Consider the following 19,645-nt stretch of genomic DNA (forward strand, 5'->3'; position numbering starts at 1 on the left):
CGTAAAAGCCATCATATTATATAAATAGTGAAGAAAAGGCAAAAGTTTACAGCACCTGGTATTCCCAGGCGGTCTCCCATCCAGAGTTACAACATTAAAATGGGGTCAGAATTAACTGTGAGAGATGACTAGTGGTTAAAAGAATGAGACATAAAAGAAGATTGGTTTAAATAGATTTGGTTTTTATACAAGGTTCACATAAAAGACTTTAAAACAACACGATAAAACTAGGTAAATGCTGTTAAAAGAATACAGTTCATTTGTCCATACCCTAAAAACAGTCCAAGAATCCCAGTGTGTTGATAAGTCCAATGTGAGTGTCCACCATTGTATATACAATCCACAGAAAGTGTAATCCAAAGTTTGCAGGTGGTGAATGGAAAGGTGAGCTCTAAAATTAGCAACTCCTTAATCCAACAGTTTGGTGACTTTTTTTGTCATGCTGCTCTCTTATACAGTTGTACTTCCTGCTTCCTGTCATGTGTCTAGTCACATGGCAGGCCAACCATCCATTTATTAAAGACACACACACACTTAAAATGTTAAGAGTAATAAAATGGCCTAAAAAACATGTAAAACACTTAACACTCTATAATACATTTAAATGATTGTAATAAATAGAGCGGTAAAACAAGTCTTTCTAAAAGCCAGCATATTATATAAATAGTGAAGAAAAGGCAAAAGCTTACAGCACCTGGTATTCCCAGGCGGTCTCCCATCCAAGTACTAACCAGGCCCGACGCTGCATTGCTTCCGAGATCAGACGAGATCGGGCGGTCTCAGCGCAGTATGGCCGTAAGCGAGGGCGCTCCAAAAAGTGGGCTATTTAAAGATCAGCCTCCGTAAAAGCCAGCATATTATATAAATAGTGAAGAAAAGGCAAAAGCTTACAGCACCTGGTATTCCCAGGCGGTCTCCCATCCAGAGTTACAAGATTAAAATGGGGTCAGATTTAACTGTGAGAGATGAGTAGTGGTTAAAAGAATGAGACATAAAAGAAGATTGGTTTAAATAGATTTGGTTTATATACAAGGTTAACATAAAAGACTTTAAAACAACACGATAAAACTAGGTAAATGCTGTTAAAAGAATACAGTTCATTTGTCCATACCCTAAAAACAGTCCAAGAATCCTAGTGTGTTGATAAGTCCAATGTGAGTGTCCACCATTGTATATACAATCCACAGAAAGTGTAATCCAAAGTTTGCAGGTGGTGAATGGAAAGGTGAGCTCTAAAATTAGCAAACTCCTTAATCCAACAGTTTGGTGACTGTCCTTTGTTTGTCATGCTGCTCTCTTATACAGTTGTACTTCCTGCTTCCTGTCATGTGTCTAGTCACATGGCAGGCCAACCATCCATTTATTTAAGACACACACACACTTAAAATGTTAAGAGCAATAAAATGGCCTAAAAAAACATGTAAAACACTTAACACTCTATAATACATTTAAATGATTGTAATAAATAGAGCGGTAAAACACGTCTTTCTAAAAGCCAGCATATTATATAAATAGTGAAGAAAAGGCAAAAGCTTACAGCACCTGGTATTCCCAGGCGGTCTCCCTTCCAGAGTTACAAGATTAAAATGGGGTCAGATTTAACTGTGAGAGATGACTAGTGGTTAAAAGAATGAGACATAAAAGAAGATTGGTTTAAATAGATTTGGTTTATATACAAGGTTCACATAAAAGACTTTAAAACAACACGATAAAACTAGGTAAATGCTGTTAAAAGAATACAGTTCATTTGTCCATACCCTAAAAACAGTCCAAGAATCCCAGTGTGTTGATAAGTCCAATGTGAGTGTCCACCATTGTATATACAATCCACAGAAAGTGTAATCCAAAGTTTGCAGGTGGTGAATGGAAAGGTGAGCTCTAAAATTAGCAACTCCTTAATCCAACAGTTTGGTGACTTTTTTTGTCATGCTGCTCTCTTATACAGTTGTACTTCCTGCTTCCTGTCATGTGTCTAGTCACATGGCAGGCCAACCATCCATTTATTAAAGACACACACACACTTAAAATGTTAAGAGTAATAAAATGGCCTAAAAAACATGTAAAACACTTAACACTCTATAATACATTTAAATGATTGTAATAAATAGAGCGGTAAAACACGTCTTTCTAAAAGCCAGCATATTATATAAATAGTGAAGAAAAGGCAAAAGCTTACAGCACCTGGTATTCCCAGGCGGTCTCCCATCCAAGTACTAACCAGGCCCGACGCTGCTTTGCTTCCGAGATCAGACGAGATCGGGCGGTCTCAGCGCAGTATGGCCGTAAGCGAGGGCTGCTCCAAAAAGTGGGCTATTTAAAGATCAGCCTCCGTAAAAGCCAGCATATTATATAAATAGTGAAGAAAAGGCAAAAGCTTACAGCACCTGGTATTCCCAGGCGGTCTCCCATCCAGAGTTACAAGATTAAAATGGGGTCAGATTTAACTGTGAGAGATGAGTAGTGGTTAAAAGAATGAGACATAAAAGAAGATTGGTTTAAATAGATTTGGTTTATATACAAGGTTAACATAAAAGACTTTAAAACAACACGATAAAACTAGGTAAATGCTGTTAAAAGAATACAGTTCATTTGTCCATACCCTAAAAACAGTCCAAGAATCCTAGTGTGTTGATAAGTCCAATGTGAGTGTCCACCATTGTATATACAATCCACAGAAAGTGTAATCCAAAGTTTGCAGGTGGTGAATGGAAAGGTGAGCTCTAAAATTAGCAAACTCCTTAATCCAACAGTTTGGTGACTGTCCTTTGTTTGTCATGCTGCTCTCTTATACAGTTGTACTTCCTGCTTCCTGTCATGTGTCTAGTCACATGGCAGGCCAACCATCCATTTATTTAAGACACACACACACTTAAAATGTTAAGAGCAATAAAATGGCCTAAAAAAACATGTAAAACACTTAACACTCTATAATACATTTAAATGATTGTAATAAATAGAGCGGTAAAACACGTCTTTCTAAAAGCCAGCATATTATATAAATAGTGAAGAAAAGGCAAAAGCTTACAGCACCTGGTATTCCCAGGCGGTCTCCCATCCAAGTACTAACCAGGCCCGACGCTGCTTTGCTTCCGAGATCAGACGAGATCGGGCGGTCTCAGCGCAGTATGGCCGTAAGCGAGGGCTGCTCCAAAAAGTGGGCTATTTAAAGATCAGCCTCCGTAAAAGCCAGCATATTATATAAATAGTGAAGAAAAGGCAAAAGCTTACAGCACCTGGTATTCCCAGGCGGTCTCCCATCCAGAGTTACAAGATTAAAATGGGGTCAGATTTAACTGTGAGAGATGAGTAGTGGTTAAAAGAATGAGACATAAAAGAAGATTGGTTTAAATAGATTTGGTTTATATACAAGGTTAACATAAAAGACTTTAAAACAACACGATAAAACTAGGTAAATGCTGTTAAAAGAATACAGTTCATTTGTCCATACCCTAAAAACAGTCCAAGAATCCTAGTGTGTTGATAAGTCAAATGTGAGTGTCCACCATTGTATATACAATCCACAAAAAGTGTAATCCAAAGTTTGCAGGTGGTGAATGGAAAGGTGAGCTCTAAAATTAGCAAACTCCTTAATCCAACAGTTTGGTGACTGTCCTTTGTTTGTCATGCTGCTCTCTTATACAGTTGTACTTCCTGCTTCCTGTCATGTGTCTAGTCACATGGCAGGCCAACCATCCATTTATTTAAGACACACACACACTTAAAATGTTAAGAGCAATAAAATGGCCTAAAAAAACATGTAAAACACTTAACACTCTATAATACATTTAAATGATTGTAATAAATAGAGCGGTAAAACACGTCTTTCTAAAAGCCAGCATATTATATAAATAGTGAAGAAAAGGCAAAAGCTTACAGCACCTGGTATTCCCAGGCGGTCTCCCATCCAAGTACTAACCAGGCCCGACGCTGCTTTGCTTCCGAGATCAGACGAGATCGGGCGGTCTCAGCGCAGTATGGCCGTAAGCGAGGGCTGCTCCAAAAAGTGGGCTATTTAAAGATCAGCCTCCGTAAAAGCCAGCATATTATATAAATAGTGAAGAAAAGGCAAAAGCTTACAGCACCTGGTATTCCCAGGCGGTCTCCCATCCAGAGTTACAAGATTAAAATGGGGTCAGATTTAACTGTGAGAGATGAGTAGTGGTTAAAAGAATGAGACATAAAAGAAGATTGGTTTAAATAGATTTGGTTTATATACAAGGTTAACATAAAAGACTTTAAAACAACACGATAAAACTAGGTAAATGCTGTTAAAAGAATACAGTTCATTTGTCCATACCCTAAAAACAGTCCAAGAATCCTAGTGTGTTGATAAGTCAAATGTGAGTGTCCACCATTGTATATACAATCCACAAAAAGTGTAATCCAAAGTTTGCAGGTGGTGAATGGAAAGGTGAGCTCTAAAATTAGCAAACTCCTTAATCCAACAGTTTGGTGACTGTCCTTTGTTTGTCATGCTGCTCTCTTATACAGTTGTACTTCCTGCTTCCTGTCATGTGTCTAGTCACATGGCAGGCCAACCATCCATTTATTTAAGACACACACACACTTAAAATGTTAAGAGCAATAAAATGGCCTAAAAAAACATGTAAAACACTTAACACTCTATAATACATTTAAATGATTGTAATAAATAGAGCGGTAAAACACGTCTTTCTAAAAGCCAGCATATTATATAAATAGTGAAGAAAAGGCAAAAGCTTACAGCACCTGGTATTCCCAGGCGGTCTCCCATCCAGAGTTACAAGATTAAAATGGGGTCAGATTTAACTGTGAGAGATGACTAGTGGTTAAAAGAATGAGACATAAAAGAAGATTGGTTTAAATAGATTTGGTTTATATACAAGGTTCACATAAAAGACTTTAAAACAACACGATAAAACTAGGTAAATGCTGTTAAAAGAATACAGTTCATTTGTCCATACCCTAAAAACAGTCCAAGAATCCCAGTGTGTTGATAAGTCCAATGTGAGTGTCCACCATTGTATATACAATCCACAGAAAGTGTAATCCAAAGTTTGCAGGTGGTGAATGGAAAGGTGAGCTCTAAAATTAGCAAACTCCTTAATCCAACAGTTTGGTGACTGTCCTTTGTTTGTCATGCTGCTCTCTTATACAGTTGTACTTCCTGCTTCCTGTCATGTGTCTAGTCACATGGCAGGCCAACCATCCATTTATTTAAGACACACACACACTTAAAATGTTAAGAGCAATAAAATGGCCTAAAAAAACAAGTAAAACACTTAACACTCTATAATACATTTAAATGATTGTAATAAATAGAGCGGTAAAACACGTCTTTCTAAAAGCCAGCATATTATATAAATAGTGAAGAAAAGGCAAAAGCTTACAGCACCTGGTATTCCCAGGCGGTCTCCCATCCAGAGTTACAAGATTAAAATGGGGTCAGATTTAACTGTGAGAGATGACTAGTGGTTAAAAGAATGAGACATAAAAGAAGATTGGTTTAAATAGATTTGGTTTATATACAAGGTTCACATAAAAGACTTTAAAACAACACGATAAAACTAGGTAAATGCTGTTAAAAGAATACAGTTCATTTGTCCATACCCTAAAAACAGTCCAAGAATCCCAGTGTGTTGATAAGTCCAATGTGAGTGTCCACCATTGTATATACAATCCACAGAAAGTGTAATCCAAAGTTTGCAGGTGGTGAATGGAAAGGTGAGCTCTAAAATTAGCAACTCCTTAATCCAACAGTTTGGTGACTTTTTTTGTCATGCTGCTCTCTTATACAGTTGTACTTCCTGCTTCCTGTCATGTGTCTAGTCACATGGCAGGCCAACCATCCATTTATTAAAGACACACACACACACTTAAAATGTTAAGAGTAATAAAATGGCCTAAAAAACATGTAAAACACTTAACACTCTATAATACATTTAAATGATTGTAATAAATAGAGCGGTAAAACACGTCTTTCTAAAAGCCAGCATATTATATAAATAGTGAAGAAAAGGCAAAAGCTTACAGCACCTGGTATTCCCAGGCGGTCTCCCATCCAAGTACTAACCAGGCCCGACGCTGCTTTGCTTCCGAGATCAGACGAGATCGGGCGGTCTCAGCGCAGTATGGCCGTAAGCGAGTACTGCTCCAAAAAGTGGGCTATTTATAGATCAGCCTCCGTAAAAGCCATCTTATTATATAAATAGTGAAGAAAAGGCAAAAGCTTACAGCACCTGGTATTCCCAGGGGGTCTCCCATCCAAGTACTAACCAGGCCCGACGCTGCTTTGCTTCCGAGATCGGGCGCACTCAGCGCAGTATGGCCGTAAGCGAGGACTGCTCCAAAAAGTGGGTTATTTATAGATCAGCCTCCGTAAAAGCCATCATATTATATAAATAGTGAAGAAAAGGCAAAAGTTTACAGCACCTGGTATTCCCAGGCGGTCTCCCATCCAGAGTTACAACATTAAAATGGGGTCAGAATTAACTGTGAGAGATGACTAGTGGTTAAAAGAATGAGACATAAAAGAAGATTGGTTTAAATAGATTTGGTTTTTATACAAGGTTCACATAAAAGACTTTAAAACAACACGATAAAACTAGGTAAATGCTGTTAAAAGAATACAGTTCATTTGTCCATACCCTAAAAACAGTCCAAGAATCCCAGTGTGTTGATAAGTCCAATGTGAGTGTCCACCATTGTATATACAATCCACAGAAAGTGTAATCCAAAGTTTGCAGGTGGTGAATGGAAAGGTGAGCTCTAAAATTAGCAACTCCTTAATCCAACAGTTTGGTGACTTTTTTTGTCATGCTGCTCTCTTATACAGTTGTACTTCCTGCTTCCTGTCATGTGTCTAGTCACATGGCAGGCCAACCATCCATTTATTAAAGACACACACACACTTAAAATGTTAAGAGTAATAAAATGGCCTAAAAAACATGTAAAACACTTAACACTCTATAATACATTTAAATGATTGTAATAAATAGAGCGGTAAAACAAGTCTTTCTAAAAGCCAGCATATTATATAAATAGTGAAGAAAAGGCAAAAGCTTACAGCACCTGGTATTCCCAGGCGGTCTCCCATCCAAGTACTAACCAGGCCCGACGCTGCTTTGCTTCCGAGATCAGACGAGATCGGGCGGTCTCAGCGCAGTATGGCCGTAAGCGAGGGCGCTCCAAAAAGTGGGCTATTTAAAGATCAGCCTCCGTAAAAGCCAGCATATTATATAAATAGTGAAGAAAAGGCAAAAGCTTACAGCACCTGGTATTCCCAGGCGGTCTCCCATCCAGAGTTACAAGATTAAAATGGGGTCAGATTTAACTGTGAGAGATGAGTAGTGGTTAAAAGAATGAGACATAAAAGAAGATTGGTTTAAATAAATTTGGTTTATATACAAGGTTAACATAAAAGACTTTAAAACAACACGATAAAACTAGGTAAATGCTGTTAAAAGAATACAGTTCATTTGTCCATACCCTAAAAACAGTCCAAGAATCCTAGTGTGTTGATAAGTCCAATGTGAGTGTCCACCATTGTATATACAATCCACAGAAAGTGTAATCCAAAGTTTGCAGGTGGTGAATGGAAAGGTGAGCTCTAAAATTAGCAAACTCCTTAATCCAACAGTTTGGTGACTGTCCTTTGTTTGTCATGCTGCTCTCTTATACAGTTGTACTTCCTGCTTCCTGTCATGTGTCTAGTCACATGGCAGGCCAACCATCCATTTATTTAAGACACACACACACTTAAAATGTTAAGAGCAATAAAATGGCCTAAAAAAACATGTAAAACACTTAACACTCTATAATACATTTAAATGATTGTAATAAATAGAGCGGTAAAACACGTCTTTCTAAAAGCCAGCATATTATATAAATAGTGAAGAAAAGGCAAAAGCTTACAGCACCTGGTATTCCCAGGCGGTCTCCCATCCAGAGTTACAAGATTAAAATGGGGTCAGATTTAACTGTGAGAGATGACTAGTGGTTAAAAGAATGAGACATAAAAGAAGATTGGTTTAAATAGATTTGGTTTATATACAAGGTTCACATAAAAGACTTTAAAACAACACGATAAAACTAGGTAAATGCTGTTAAAAGAATACAGTTCATTTGTCCATACCCTAAAAACAGTCCAAGAATCCCAGTGTGTTGATAAGTCCAATGTGAGTGTCCACCATTGTATATACAATCCACAGAAAGTGTAATCCAAAGTTTGCAGGTGGTGAATGGAAAGGTGAGCTCTAAAATTAGCAACTCCTTAATCCAACAGTTTGGTGACTTTTTTTGTCATGCTGCTCTCTTATACAGTTGTACTTCCTGCTTCCTGTCATGTGTCTAGTCACATGGCAGGCCAACCATCCATTTATTAAAGACACACACACACACTTAAAATGTTAAGAGTAATAAAATGGCCTAAAAAACATGTAAAACACTTAACACTCTATAATACATTTAAATGATTGTAATAAATAGAGCGGTAAAACACGTCTTTCTAAAAGCCAGCATATTATATAAATAGTGAAGAAAAGGCAAAAGCTTACAGCACCTGGTATTCCCAGGCGGTCTCCCATCCAAGTACTAACCAGGCCCGACGCTGCTTTGCTTCCGAGATCAGACGAGATCGGGCGGTCTCAGCGCAGTATGGCCGTAAGCGAGTACTGCTCCAAAAAGTGGGCTATTTATAGATCAGCCTCCGTAAAAGCCATCTTATTATATAAATAGTGAAGAAAAGGCAAAAGCTTACAGCACCTGGTATTCCCAGGGGGTCTCCCATCCAAGTACTAACCAGGCCCGACGCTGCTTTGCTTCCGAGATCGGGCGCACTCAGCGCAGTATGGCCGTAAGCGAGGACTGCTCCAAAAAGTGGGTTATTTATAGATCAGCCTCCGTAAAAGCCATCATATTATATAAATAGTGAAGAAAAGGCAAAAGTTTACAGCACCTGGTATTCCCAGGCGGTCTCCCATCCAGAGTTACAACATTAAAATGGGGTCAGAATTAACTGTGAGAGATGACTAGTGGTTAAAAGAATGAGACATAAAAGAAGATTGGTTTAAATAGATTTGGTTTTTATACAAGGTTCACATAAAAGACTTTAAAACAACACGATAAAACTAGGTAAATGCTGTTAAAAGAATACAGTTCATTTGTCCATACCCTAAAAACAGTCCAAGAATCCCAGTGTGTTGATAAGTCCAATGTGAGTGTCCACCATTGTATATACAATCCACAGAAAGTGTAATCCAAAGTTTGCAGGTGGTGAATGGAAAGGTGAGCTCTAAAATTAGCAACTCCTTAATCCAACAGTTTGGTGACTTTTTTTGTCATGCTGCTCTCTTATACAGTTGTACTTCCTGCTTCCTGTCATGTGTCTAGTCACATGGCAGGCCAACCATCCATTTATTAAAGACACACACACACTTAAAATGTTAAGAGTAATAAAATGGCCTAAAAAACATGTAAAACACTTAACACTCTATAATACATTTAAATGATTGTAATAAATAGAGCGGTAAAACAAGTCTTTCTAAAAGCCAGCATATTATATAAATAGTGAAGAAAAGGCAAAAGCTTACAGCACCTGGTATTCCCAGGCGGTCTCCCATCCAAGTACTAACCAGGCCCGACGCTGCATTGCTTCCGAGATCAGACGAGATCGGGCGGTCTCAGCGCAGTATGGCCGTAAGCGAGGGCGCTCCAAAAAGTGGGCTATTTAAAGATCAGCCTCCGTAAAAGCCAGCATATTATATAAATAGTGAAGAAAAGGCAAAAGCTTACAGCACCTGGTATTCCCAGGCGGTCTCCCATCCAGAGTTACAAGATTAAAATGGGGTCAGATTTAACTGTGAGAGATGAGTAGTGGTTAAAAGAATGAGACATAAAAGAAGATTGGTTTAAATAGATTTGGTTTATATACAAGGTTAACATAAAAGACTTTAAAACAACACGATAAAACTAGGTAAATGCTGTTAAAAGAATACAGTTCATTTGTCCATACCCTAAAAACAGTCCAAGAATCCTAGTGTGTTGATAAGTCCAATGTGAGTGTCCACCATTGTATATACAATCCACAGAAAGTGTAATCCAAAGTTTGCAGGTGGTGAATGGAAAGGTGAGCTCTAAAATTAGCAAACTCCTTAATCCAACAGTTTGGTGACTGTCCTTTGTTTGTCATGCTGCTCTCTTATACAGTTGTACTTCCTGCTTCCTGTCATGTGTCTAGTCACATGGCAGGCCAACCATCCATTTATTTAAGACACACACACACTTAAAATGTTAAGAGCAATAAAATGGCCTAAAAAAACATGTAAAACACTTAACACTCTATAATACATTTAAATGATTGTAATAAATAGAGCGGTAAAACACGTCTTTCTAAAAGCCAGCATATTATATAAATAGTGAAGAAAAGGCAAAAGCTTACAGCACCTGGTATTCCCAGGCGGTCTCCCTTCCAGAGTTACAAGATTAAAATGGGGTCAGATTTAACTGTGAGAGATGACTAGTGGTTAAAAGAATGAGACATAAAAGAAGATTGGTTTAAATAGATTTGGTTTATATACAAGGTTCACATAAAAGACTTTAAAACAACACGATAAAACTAGGTAAATGCTGTTAAAAGAATACAGTTCATTTGTCCATACCCTAAAAACAGTCCAAGAATCCCAGTGTGTTGATAAGTCCAATGTGAGTGTCCACCATTGTATATACAATCCACAGAAAGTGTAATCCAAAGTTTGCAGGTGGTGAATGGAAAGGTGAGCTCTAAAATTAGCAACTCCTTAATCCAACAGTTTGGTGACTTTTTTTGTCATGCTGCTCTCTTATACAGTTGTACTTCCTGCTTCCTGTCATGTGTCTAGTCACATGGCAGGCCAACCATCCATTTATTAAAGACACACACACACTTAAAATGTTAAGAGTAATAAAATGGCCTAAAAAACATGTAAAACACTTAACACTCTATAATACATTTAAATGATTGTAATAAATAGAGCGGTAAAACACGTCTTTCTAAAAGCCAGCATATTATATAAATAGTGAAGAAAAGGCAAAAGCTTACAGCACCTGGTATTCCCAGGCGGTCTCCCATCCAAGTACTAACCAGGCCCGACGCTGCTTTGCTTCCGAGATCAGACGAGATCGGGCGGTCTCAGCGCAGTATGGCCGTAAGCGAGGGCTGCTCCAAAAAGTGGGCTATTTAAAGATCAGCCTCCGTAAAAGCCAGCATATTATATAAATAGTGAAGAAAAGGCAAAAGCTTACAGCACCTGGTATTCCCAGGCGGTCTCCCATCCAGAGTTACAAGATTAAAATGGGGTCAGATTTAACTGTGAGAGATGAGTAGTGGTTAAAAGAATGAGACATAAAAGAAGATTGGTTTAAATAGATTTGGTTTATATACAAGGTTAACATAAAAGACTTTAAAACAACACGATAAAACTAGGTAAATGCTGTTAAAAGAATACAGTTCATTTGTCCATACCCTAAAAACAGTCCAAGAATCCTAGTGTGTTGATAAGTCCAATGTGAGTGTCCACCATTGTATATACAATCCACAGAAAGTGTAATCCAAAGTTTGCAGGTGGTGAATGGAAAGGTGAGCTCTAAAATTAGCAAACTCCTTAATCCAACAGTTTGGTGACTGTCCTTTGTTTGTCATGCTGCTCTCTTATACAGTTGTACTTCCTGCTTCCTGTCATGTGTCTAGTCACATGGCAGGCCAACCATCCATTTATTTAAGACACACACACACTTAAAATGTTAAGAGCAATAAAATGGCCTAAAAAAACATGTAAAACACTTAACACTCTATAATACATTTAAATGATTGTAATAAATAGAGCGGTAAAACACGTCTTTCTAAAAGCCAGCATATTATATAAATAGTGAAGAAAAGGCAAAAGCTTACAGCACCTGGTATTCCCAGGCGGTCTCCCATCCAAGTACTAACCAGGCCCGACGCTGCTTTGCTTCCGAGATCAGACGAGATCGGGCGGTCTCAGCGCAGTATGGCCGTAAGCGAGGGCTGCTCCAAAAAGTGGGCTATTTAAAGATCAGCCTCCGTAAAAGCCAGCATATTATATAAATAGTGAAGAAAAGGCAAAAGCTTACAGCACCTGGTATTCCCAGGCGGTCTCCCATCCAGAGTTACAAGATTAAAATGGGGTCAGATTTAACTGTGAGAGATGAGTAGTGGTTAAAAGAATGACACATAAAAGAAGATTGGTTTAAATAGATTTGGTTTATATACAAGGTTAACATAAAAGACTTTAAAACAACACGATAAAACTAGGTAAATGCTGTTAAAAGAATACAGTTCATTTGTCCATACCCTAAAAACAGTCCAAGAATCCTAGTGTGTTGATAAGTCAAATGTGAGTGTCCACCATTGTATATACAATCCACAAAAAGTGTAATCCAAAGTTTGCAGGTGGTGAATGGAAAGGTGAGCTCTAAAATTAGCAAACTCCTTAATCCAACAGTTTGGTGACTGTCCTTTGTTTGTCATGCTGCTCTCTTATACAGTTGTACTTCCTGCTTCCTGTCATGTGTCTAGTCACATGGCAGGCCAACCATCCATTTATTTAAGACACACACACACTTAAAATGTTAAGAGCAATAAAATGGCCTAAAAAAACATGTAAAACACTTAACACTCTATAATACATTTAAATGATTGTAATAAATAGAGCGGTAAAACACGTCTTTCTAAAAGCCAGCATATTATATAAATAGTGAAGAAAAGGCAAAAGCTTACAGCACCTGGTATTCCCAGGCGGTCTCCCATCCAGAGTTACAAGATTAAAATGGGGTCAGATTTAACTGTGAGAGATGACTAGTGGTTAAAAGAATGAGACATAAAAGAAGATTGGTTTAAATAGATTTGGTTTATATACAAGGTTCACATAAAAGACTTTAAAACAACACGATAAAACTAGGTAAATGCTGTTAAAAGAATACAGTTCATTTGTCCATACCCTAAAAACAGTCCAAGAATCCCAGTGTGTTGATAAGTCCAATGTGAGTGTCCACCATTGTATATACAATCCACAGAAAGTGTAATCCAAAGTTTGCAGGTGGTGAATGGAAAGGTGAGCTCTAAAATTAGCAAACTCCTTAATCCAACAGTTTGGTGACTGTCCTTTGTTTGTCATGCTGCTCTCTTATACAGTTGTACTTCCTGCTTCCTGTCATGTGTCTAGTCACATGGCAGGCCAACCATCCATTTATTTAAGACACACACACACTTAAAATGTTAAGAGCAATAAAATGGCCTAAAAAAACATGTAAAACACTTAACACTCTATAATACATTTAAATGATTGTAATAAATAGAGCGGTAAAACACGTCTTTCTAAAAGCCAGCATATTATATAAATAGTGAAGAAAAGGCAAAAGCTTACAGCACCTGGTATTCCCAGGCGGTCTCCCATCCAGAGTTACAAGATTAAAATGGGGTCAGATTTAACTGTGAGAGATGACTAGTGGTTAAAAGAATGAGACATAAAAGAAGATTGGTTTAAATAGATTTGGTTTATATACAAGGTTCACATAAAAGACTTTAAAACAACACGATAAAACTAGGTAAATGCTGTTAAAAGAATACAGTTCATTTGTCCATACCCTAAAAACAGTCCAAGAATCCCAGTGTGTTGATAAATCCAATGTGAGTGTCCACCATTGTATATACAATCCACAGAAAGTGTAATCCAAAGTTTGCAGGTGGTGAATGGAAAGGTGAGCTCTAAAATTAGCAACTCCTTAATCCAACAGTTTGGTGACTTTTTTTGTCATGCTGCTCTCTTATACAGTTGTACTTCCTGCTTCCTGTCATGTGTCTAGTCACATGGCAGGCCAACCATCCATTTATTAAAGACACACACACACACTTAAAATGTTAAGAGTAATAAAATGGCCTAAAAAACATGTAAAACACTTAACACTCTATAATACATTTAAATGATTGTAATAAATAGAGCGGTAAAACACGTCTTTCTAAAAGCCAGCATATTATATAAATAGTGAAGAAAAGGCAAAAGCTTACAGCACCTGGTATTCCCAGGCGGTCTCCCATCCAAGTACTAACCAGGCCCGACGCTGCTTTGCTTCCGAGATCAGACGAGATCGGGCGGTCTCAGCGCAGTATGGCCGTAAGCGAGTACTGCTCCAAAAAGTGGGCTATTTATAGATCAGCCTCCGTAAAAGCCATCTTATTATATAAATAGTGAAGAAAAGGCAAAAGCTTACAGCACCTGGTATTCCCAGGGGGTCTCCCATCCAAGTACTAACCAGGCCCGACGCTGCTTTGCTTCCGAGATCGGGCGCACTCAGCGCAGTATGGCCGTAAGCGAGGACTGCTCCAAAAAGTGGGTTATTTATAGATCAGCCTCCGTAAAAGCCATCATATTATATAAATAGTGAAGAAAAGGCAAAAGTTTACAGCACCTGGTATTCCCAGGCGGTCTCCCATCCAGAGTTACAACATTAAAATGGGGTCAGAATTAACTGTGAGAGATGACTAGTGGTTAAAAGAATGAGACATAAAAGAAGATTGGTTTAAATAGATTTGGTTTTTATACAAGGTTCACATAAAAGACTTTAAAACAACACGATAAAACTAGGTAAATGCTGTTAAAAGAATACAGTTCATTTGTCCATACCCTAAAAACAGTCCAAGAATCCCAGTGTGTTGATAAGTCCAATGTGAGTGTCCACCATTGTATATACAATCCACAGAAAGTGTAATCCAAAGTTTGCAGGTGGTGAATGGAAAGGTGAGCTCTAAAATTAGCAACTCCTTAATCCAACAGTTTGGTGACTTTTTTTGTCATGCTGCTCTCTTATACAGTTGTACTTCCTGCTTCCTGTCATGTGTCTAGTCACATGGCAGGCCAACCATCCATTTATTAAAGACACACACACACTTAAAATGTTAAGAGTAATAAAATGGCCTAAAAAACATGTAAAACACTTAACACTCTATAATACATTTAAATGATTGTAATAAATAGAGCGGTAAAACACGTCTTTCTAAAAGCCAGCATATTATATAAATAGTGAAGAAAAGGCAAAAGCTTACAGCACCTGGTATTCCCAGGCGGTCTCCCATCCAAGTACTAACCAGGCCCGACGCTGCTTTGCTTCCGAGATCAGACGAGATCGGGCGGTCTCAGCGCAGTATGGCCGTAAGCGAGGGCTGCTCCAAAAAGTGGGCTATTTAAAGATCAGCCTCCGTAAAAGCCAGCATATTATATAAATAGTGAAGAAAAGGCAAAAGCTTACAGCACCTGGTATTCCCAGGCGGTCTCCCATCCAGAGTTACAAGATTAAAATGGGGTCAGATTTAACTGTGAGAGATGAGTAGTGGTTAAAAGAATGAGACATAAAAGAAGATTGGTTTAAATAGATTTGGTTTATATACAAGGTTAACATAAAAGACTTTAAAACAACACGATAAAACTAGGTAAATGCTGTTAAAAGAATACAGTTCATTTGTCCATACCCTAAAAACAGTCCAAGAATCCTAGTGTGTTGATAAGTCCAATGTGAGTGTCCACCATTGTATATACAATCCACAGAAAGTGTAATCCAAAGTTTGCAGGTGGTGAATGGAAAGGTGAGCTCTAAAATTAGCAAACTCCTTAATCCAACAGTTTGGTGACTGTCCTTTGTTTGTCATGCTGCTCTCTTATACAGTTGTACTTCCTGCTTCCTGTCATGTGTCTAGTCACATGGCAGGCCAACCATCCATTTATTTAAGACACACACACACTTAAAATGTTAAGAGCAATAAAATGGCCTAAAAAAACATGTAAAACACTTAACACTCTATAATACATTTAAATGATTGTAATAAATAGAGCGGTAAAACACGTCTTTCTAAAAGCCAGCATATTATATAAATAGTGAAGAAAAGGCAAAAGCTTACAGCACCTGGTATTCCCAGGCGGTCTCCCATCCAGAGTTACAAGATTAAAATGGGGTCAGATTTAACTGTGAGAGATGACTAGTGGTTAAAAGAATGAGACATAAAAGAAGATTGGTTTAAATAGATTTGGTTTATATACAAGGTTCACATAAAAGACTTTAAAACAACACGATAAAACTAGGTAAATGCTGTTAAAAGAATACAGTTCATTTGTCCATACCCTAAAAACAGTCCAAGAATCCCAGTGTGTTGATAAGTCCAATGTGAGTGTCCACCATTGTATATACAATCCACAGAAAGTGTAATCCAAAGTTTGCAGGTGGTGAATGGAAAGGTGAGCTCTAAAATTAGCAAACTCCTTAATCCAACAGTTTGGTGACTGTCCTTTGTTTGTCATGCTGCTCTCTTATACAGTTGTACTTCCTGCTTCCTGTCATGTGTCTAGTCACATGGCAGGCCAACCATCCATTTATTTAAGACACACACACACTTAAAATGTTAAGAGCAATAAAATGGCCTAAAAAAACATGTAAAACACTTAACACTCTATAATACATTTAAATGATTGTAATAAATAGAGCGGTAAAACACGTCTTTCTAAAAGCCAGCATATTATATAAATAGTGAAGAAAAGGCAAAAGCTTACAGCACCTGGTATTCCCAGGCGGTCTCCCATCCAAGTACTAACCAGGCCCGACGCTGCTTTGCTTCCGAGATCAGACGAGATCGGGCGGTCTCAGCGCAGTATGGCCGTAAGCGAGGGCTGCTCCAAAAAGTGGGCTATTTAAAGATCAGCCTCCGTAAAAGCCAGCATATTATATAAATAGTGAAGAAAAGGCAAAAGCTTACAGCACCTGGTATTCCCAGGCGGTCTCCCATCTAAGTACTAACCAGGCCCGACGCTGCTTTGCTTCCGAGATCAGACGAGATCGGGCGCTCTCAGCGCAGTATGGCCGTAAGCGAGTACTGCTCCAAAAAGTGGGCTATTTATAGATCAGCCTCCGTAAAAGCCATCATATTATATAAATAGTGAAGAAAAGGCAAAAGCTTACAGCACCTGGTATTCCCAGGCGGTCTCCCATCCAGAGTTACAAGATTAAAATGGGGTCAGATTTAACTGTGAGAGATGACTAGTGGTTAAAAGAATGAGACATAAAAGAAGATTGGTTTAAATAGATTTGGTTTATATACAAGGTTCACATAAAAAGACTTTAAAACAACACGATAAAACTAGGTAAATGCTGTTAAAAGAATACAGTTCATTTGTCCATACCCTAAAAACAGTCCAAGAATCCCAGTGTGTTGATAAGTCCAATGTGAGTGTCCACCATTGTATATACAATCCACAGAAAGTGTAATCCAAAGTTTGCAGGTGGTGAATGGAAAGGTGAGCTCTAAAATTAGCAAACTCCTTAATCCAACAGTTTGGTGACTGTCCTTTGTATGTCATGCTGCTCTCTTATACAGTTGTACTTCCTGCTTCCTGTCATGTGTCTAGTCACATGGCAGGCCAACCATCCATTTATTTAAGACACACACACACTTAAAATGTTAAGAGCAATAAAATGGCCTAAAAAAACATGTAAAACACTTAACACTCTATAATACATTTAAATGATTGTAATAAATAGAGCGGTAAAACACGTCTTTCTAAAAGCCAGCATATTATATAAATAGTGAAGAAAAGGCAAAAGCTTACAGCACCTGGTATTCCCAGGCGGTCTCCCATCCAAGTACTAACCAGGCCCGACGCTGCTTTGCTTCCGAGATCAGACGAGATTGGGCGGTCTCAGCGCGGTATGGCCGTAAGCGAGGGCTGCTCCAAAAAGTGGCCTATTTAAAGATCAGCCTCCGTAAAAGCCAGCATATTATATAAATAGTGAAGAAAAGGCAAAAGCTTACAGCACCTGGTATTCCCAGGCGGTCTCCCATCCAGAGTTACAAGATTAAAATGGGGTCAGATTTAACTGTGAGAGATGAGTAGTGGTTAAAAGAATGAGACATAAAAGAAGATTGGTTTAAATAGATTTGGTTTATATACAAGGTTAACATAAAAGACTTTAAAACAACACGATAAAACTAGGTAAATGCTGTTAAAAGAATACAGTTCATTTGTCCATACCCTAAAAACAGTCCAAGAATCCTAGTGTGTTGATAAGTCCAATGTGAGTGTCCACCATTGTATATACAATCCACAGAAAGTGTAATCCAAAGTTTGCAGGTGGTGAATGGAAAGGTGAGCTCTAAAATTAGCAAACTCCTTAATCCAACAGTTTGGTGACTGTCCTTTGTTTGTCATGCTGCTCTCTTATACAGTTGTACTTCCTGCTTCCTGTCATGTGTCTAGTCACATGGCAGGCCAACCATCCATTTATTTAAGACACACACACACTTAAAATGTTAAGAGCAATAAAATGGCCTAAAAAAACATGTAAAACACTTAACACTCTATAATACATTTAAATGATTGTAATAAATAGAGCGGTAAAACACGTCTTTCTAAAAGCCAGCATATTATATAAATAGTGAAGAAAAGGCAAAAGTTTACAGCACCTGGTATTCCCAGGCGGTCTCCCATCCAGAGTTACAACATTAAAATGGGGTCAGAATTAACTGTGAGAGATGACTAGTGGTTAAAAGAATGAGACATAAAAGAAGATTGGTTTAAATAGATTTGGTTTTTATACAAGGTTCACATAAAAGACTTTAAAACAACACGATAAAACTAGGTAAATGCTGTTAAAAGAATACAGTTCATTTGTCCATACCCTAAAAACAGTCCAAGAATCCCAGTGTGTTGATAAGTCCAATGTGAGTGTCCACCATTGTATATACAATCCACAGAAAGTGTAATCCAAAGTTTGCAGGTGGTGAATGGAAAGGTGAGCTCTAAAATTAGCAACTCCTTAATCCAACAGTTTGGTGACTTTTTTTGTCATGCTGCTCTCTTATACAGTTGTACTTCCTGCTTCCTGTCATGTGTCTAGTCACATGGCAGGCCAACCATCCATTTATTAAAGACACACACACACTTAAAATGTTAAGAGTAATAAAATGGCCTAAAAAACATGTAAAACACTTAACACTCTATAATACATTTAAATGATTGTAATAAATAGAGCGGTAAAACAAGTCTTTCTAAAAGCCAGCATATTATATAAATAGTGAAGAAAAGGCAAAAGCTTACAGCACCTGGTATTCCCAGGCGGTCTCCCATCCAAGTACTAACCAGGCCCGACGCTGCATTGCTTCCGAGATCAGACGAGATCGGGCGGTCTCAGCGCAGTATGGCCGTAAGCGAGGGCGCTCCAAAAAGTGGGCTATTTAAAGATCAGCCTCCGTAAAAGCCAGCATATTATATAAATAGTGAAGAAAAGGCAAAAGCTTACAGCACCTGGTATTCCCAGGCGGTCTCCCATCCAGAGTTACAAGATTAAAATGGGGTCAGATTTAACTGTGAGAGATGAGTAGTGGTTAAAAGAATGAGACATAAAAGAAGATTGGTTTAAATAGATTTGGTTTATATACAAGGTTAACATAAAAGACTTTAAAACAACATGATAAAACTAGGTAAATGCTGTTAAAAGAATACAGTTCATTTGTCCATACCCTAAAAACAGTCCAAGAATCCTAGTGTGTTGATAAGTCCAATGTGAGTGTCCACCATTGTATATACAATCCACAGAAAGTGTAATCCAAAGTTTGCAGGTGGTGAATGGA

General features: G+C 38.1%; 16 non-coding genes and 3 pseudogenes across 16 annotated transcripts; all 19 read right to left on the minus strand.

Annotated features, from left to right (window-relative positions):
• Positions 1–682: 682 nt before the first annotated feature.
• On the minus strand, positions 683–801 carry LOC141310376 (5S ribosomal RNA). Its single transcript, XR_012347921.1, has one exon. It is a non-coding gene; the product is annotated as a 5S ribosomal RNA (ribosomal RNA).
• Positions 802–2,169: 1,368 nt separating this feature from the next.
• On the minus strand, positions 2,170–2,288 carry LOC141310033 (5S ribosomal RNA). The gene has a single exon (XR_012347580.1). It is a non-coding gene; the product is annotated as a 5S ribosomal RNA (ribosomal RNA).
• Positions 2,289–3,018: 730 nt separating this feature from the next.
• On the minus strand, positions 3,019–3,137 carry LOC141310034 (5S ribosomal RNA). The gene has a single exon (XR_012347581.1). It is a non-coding gene; the product is annotated as a 5S ribosomal RNA (ribosomal RNA).
• A 730-nt stretch (positions 3,138–3,867) lies between these two features.
• Positions 3,868–3,986, minus strand: LOC141310035 (5S ribosomal RNA). The gene has a single exon (XR_012347582.1). It is a non-coding gene; the product is annotated as a 5S ribosomal RNA (ribosomal RNA).
• A 2,017-nt stretch (positions 3,987–6,003) lies between these two features.
• On the minus strand, positions 6,004–6,122 carry LOC141310038 (5S ribosomal RNA). Its single transcript, XR_012347584.1, has one exon. It is a non-coding gene; the product is annotated as a 5S ribosomal RNA (ribosomal RNA).
• Positions 6,123–6,206: 84 nt separating this feature from the next.
• Positions 6,207–6,315, minus strand: LOC141310455 (5S ribosomal RNA; annotated as a pseudogene).
• A 723-nt stretch (positions 6,316–7,038) lies between these two features.
• On the minus strand, positions 7,039–7,157 carry LOC141310039 (5S ribosomal RNA). The gene has a single exon (XR_012347585.1). It is a non-coding gene; the product is annotated as a 5S ribosomal RNA (ribosomal RNA).
• Positions 7,158–8,527: 1,370 nt separating this feature from the next.
• Positions 8,528–8,646, minus strand: LOC141310040 (5S ribosomal RNA). The gene has a single exon (XR_012347586.1). It is a non-coding gene; the product is annotated as a 5S ribosomal RNA (ribosomal RNA).
• An 84-nt stretch (positions 8,647–8,730) lies between these two features.
• On the minus strand, positions 8,731–8,839 carry LOC141310456 (5S ribosomal RNA; annotated as a pseudogene).
• A 723-nt stretch (positions 8,840–9,562) lies between these two features.
• On the minus strand, positions 9,563–9,681 carry LOC141310377 (5S ribosomal RNA). Its single transcript, XR_012347922.1, has one exon. It is a non-coding gene; the product is annotated as a 5S ribosomal RNA (ribosomal RNA).
• Positions 9,682–11,049: 1,368 nt separating this feature from the next.
• LOC141310041 (5S ribosomal RNA) lies at positions 11,050–11,168 on the minus strand. The gene has a single exon (XR_012347587.1). It is a non-coding gene; the product is annotated as a 5S ribosomal RNA (ribosomal RNA).
• A 730-nt stretch (positions 11,169–11,898) lies between these two features.
• Positions 11,899–12,017, minus strand: LOC141310042 (5S ribosomal RNA). Its single transcript, XR_012347588.1, has one exon. It is a non-coding gene; the product is annotated as a 5S ribosomal RNA (ribosomal RNA).
• Positions 12,018–14,034: 2,017 nt separating this feature from the next.
• On the minus strand, positions 14,035–14,153 carry LOC141310043 (5S ribosomal RNA). The gene has a single exon (XR_012347590.1). It is a non-coding gene; the product is annotated as a 5S ribosomal RNA (ribosomal RNA).
• An 84-nt stretch (positions 14,154–14,237) lies between these two features.
• LOC141310457 (5S ribosomal RNA) lies at positions 14,238–14,346 on the minus strand (annotated as a pseudogene).
• A 723-nt stretch (positions 14,347–15,069) lies between these two features.
• Positions 15,070–15,188, minus strand: LOC141310044 (5S ribosomal RNA). The gene has a single exon (XR_012347591.1). It is a non-coding gene; the product is annotated as a 5S ribosomal RNA (ribosomal RNA).
• A 1,376-nt stretch (positions 15,189–16,564) lies between these two features.
• On the minus strand, positions 16,565–16,683 carry LOC141310045 (5S ribosomal RNA). The gene has a single exon (XR_012347592.1). It is a non-coding gene; the product is annotated as a 5S ribosomal RNA (ribosomal RNA).
• Positions 16,684–16,767: 84 nt separating this feature from the next.
• Positions 16,768–16,886, minus strand: LOC141309872 (5S ribosomal RNA). The gene has a single exon (XR_012347419.1). It is a non-coding gene; the product is annotated as a 5S ribosomal RNA (ribosomal RNA).
• A 731-nt stretch (positions 16,887–17,617) lies between these two features.
• Positions 17,618–17,736, minus strand: LOC141310297 (5S ribosomal RNA). Its single transcript, XR_012347841.1, has one exon. It is a non-coding gene; the product is annotated as a 5S ribosomal RNA (ribosomal RNA).
• Positions 17,737–19,105: 1,369 nt separating this feature from the next.
• Positions 19,106–19,224, minus strand: LOC141310378 (5S ribosomal RNA). The gene has a single exon (XR_012347923.1). It is a non-coding gene; the product is annotated as a 5S ribosomal RNA (ribosomal RNA).
• Positions 19,225–19,645: the final 421 nt, after the last annotated feature.

The sequence above is a fragment of the Garra rufa genome, unplaced genomic scaffold, assembly GCF_049309525.1.
Source record: "Garra rufa unplaced genomic scaffold, GarRuf1.0 hap1_unplaced_003, whole genome shotgun sequence".
Classification (NCBI taxonomy): domain Eukaryota; kingdom Metazoa; phylum Chordata; class Actinopteri; order Cypriniformes; family Cyprinidae; genus Garra; species Garra rufa.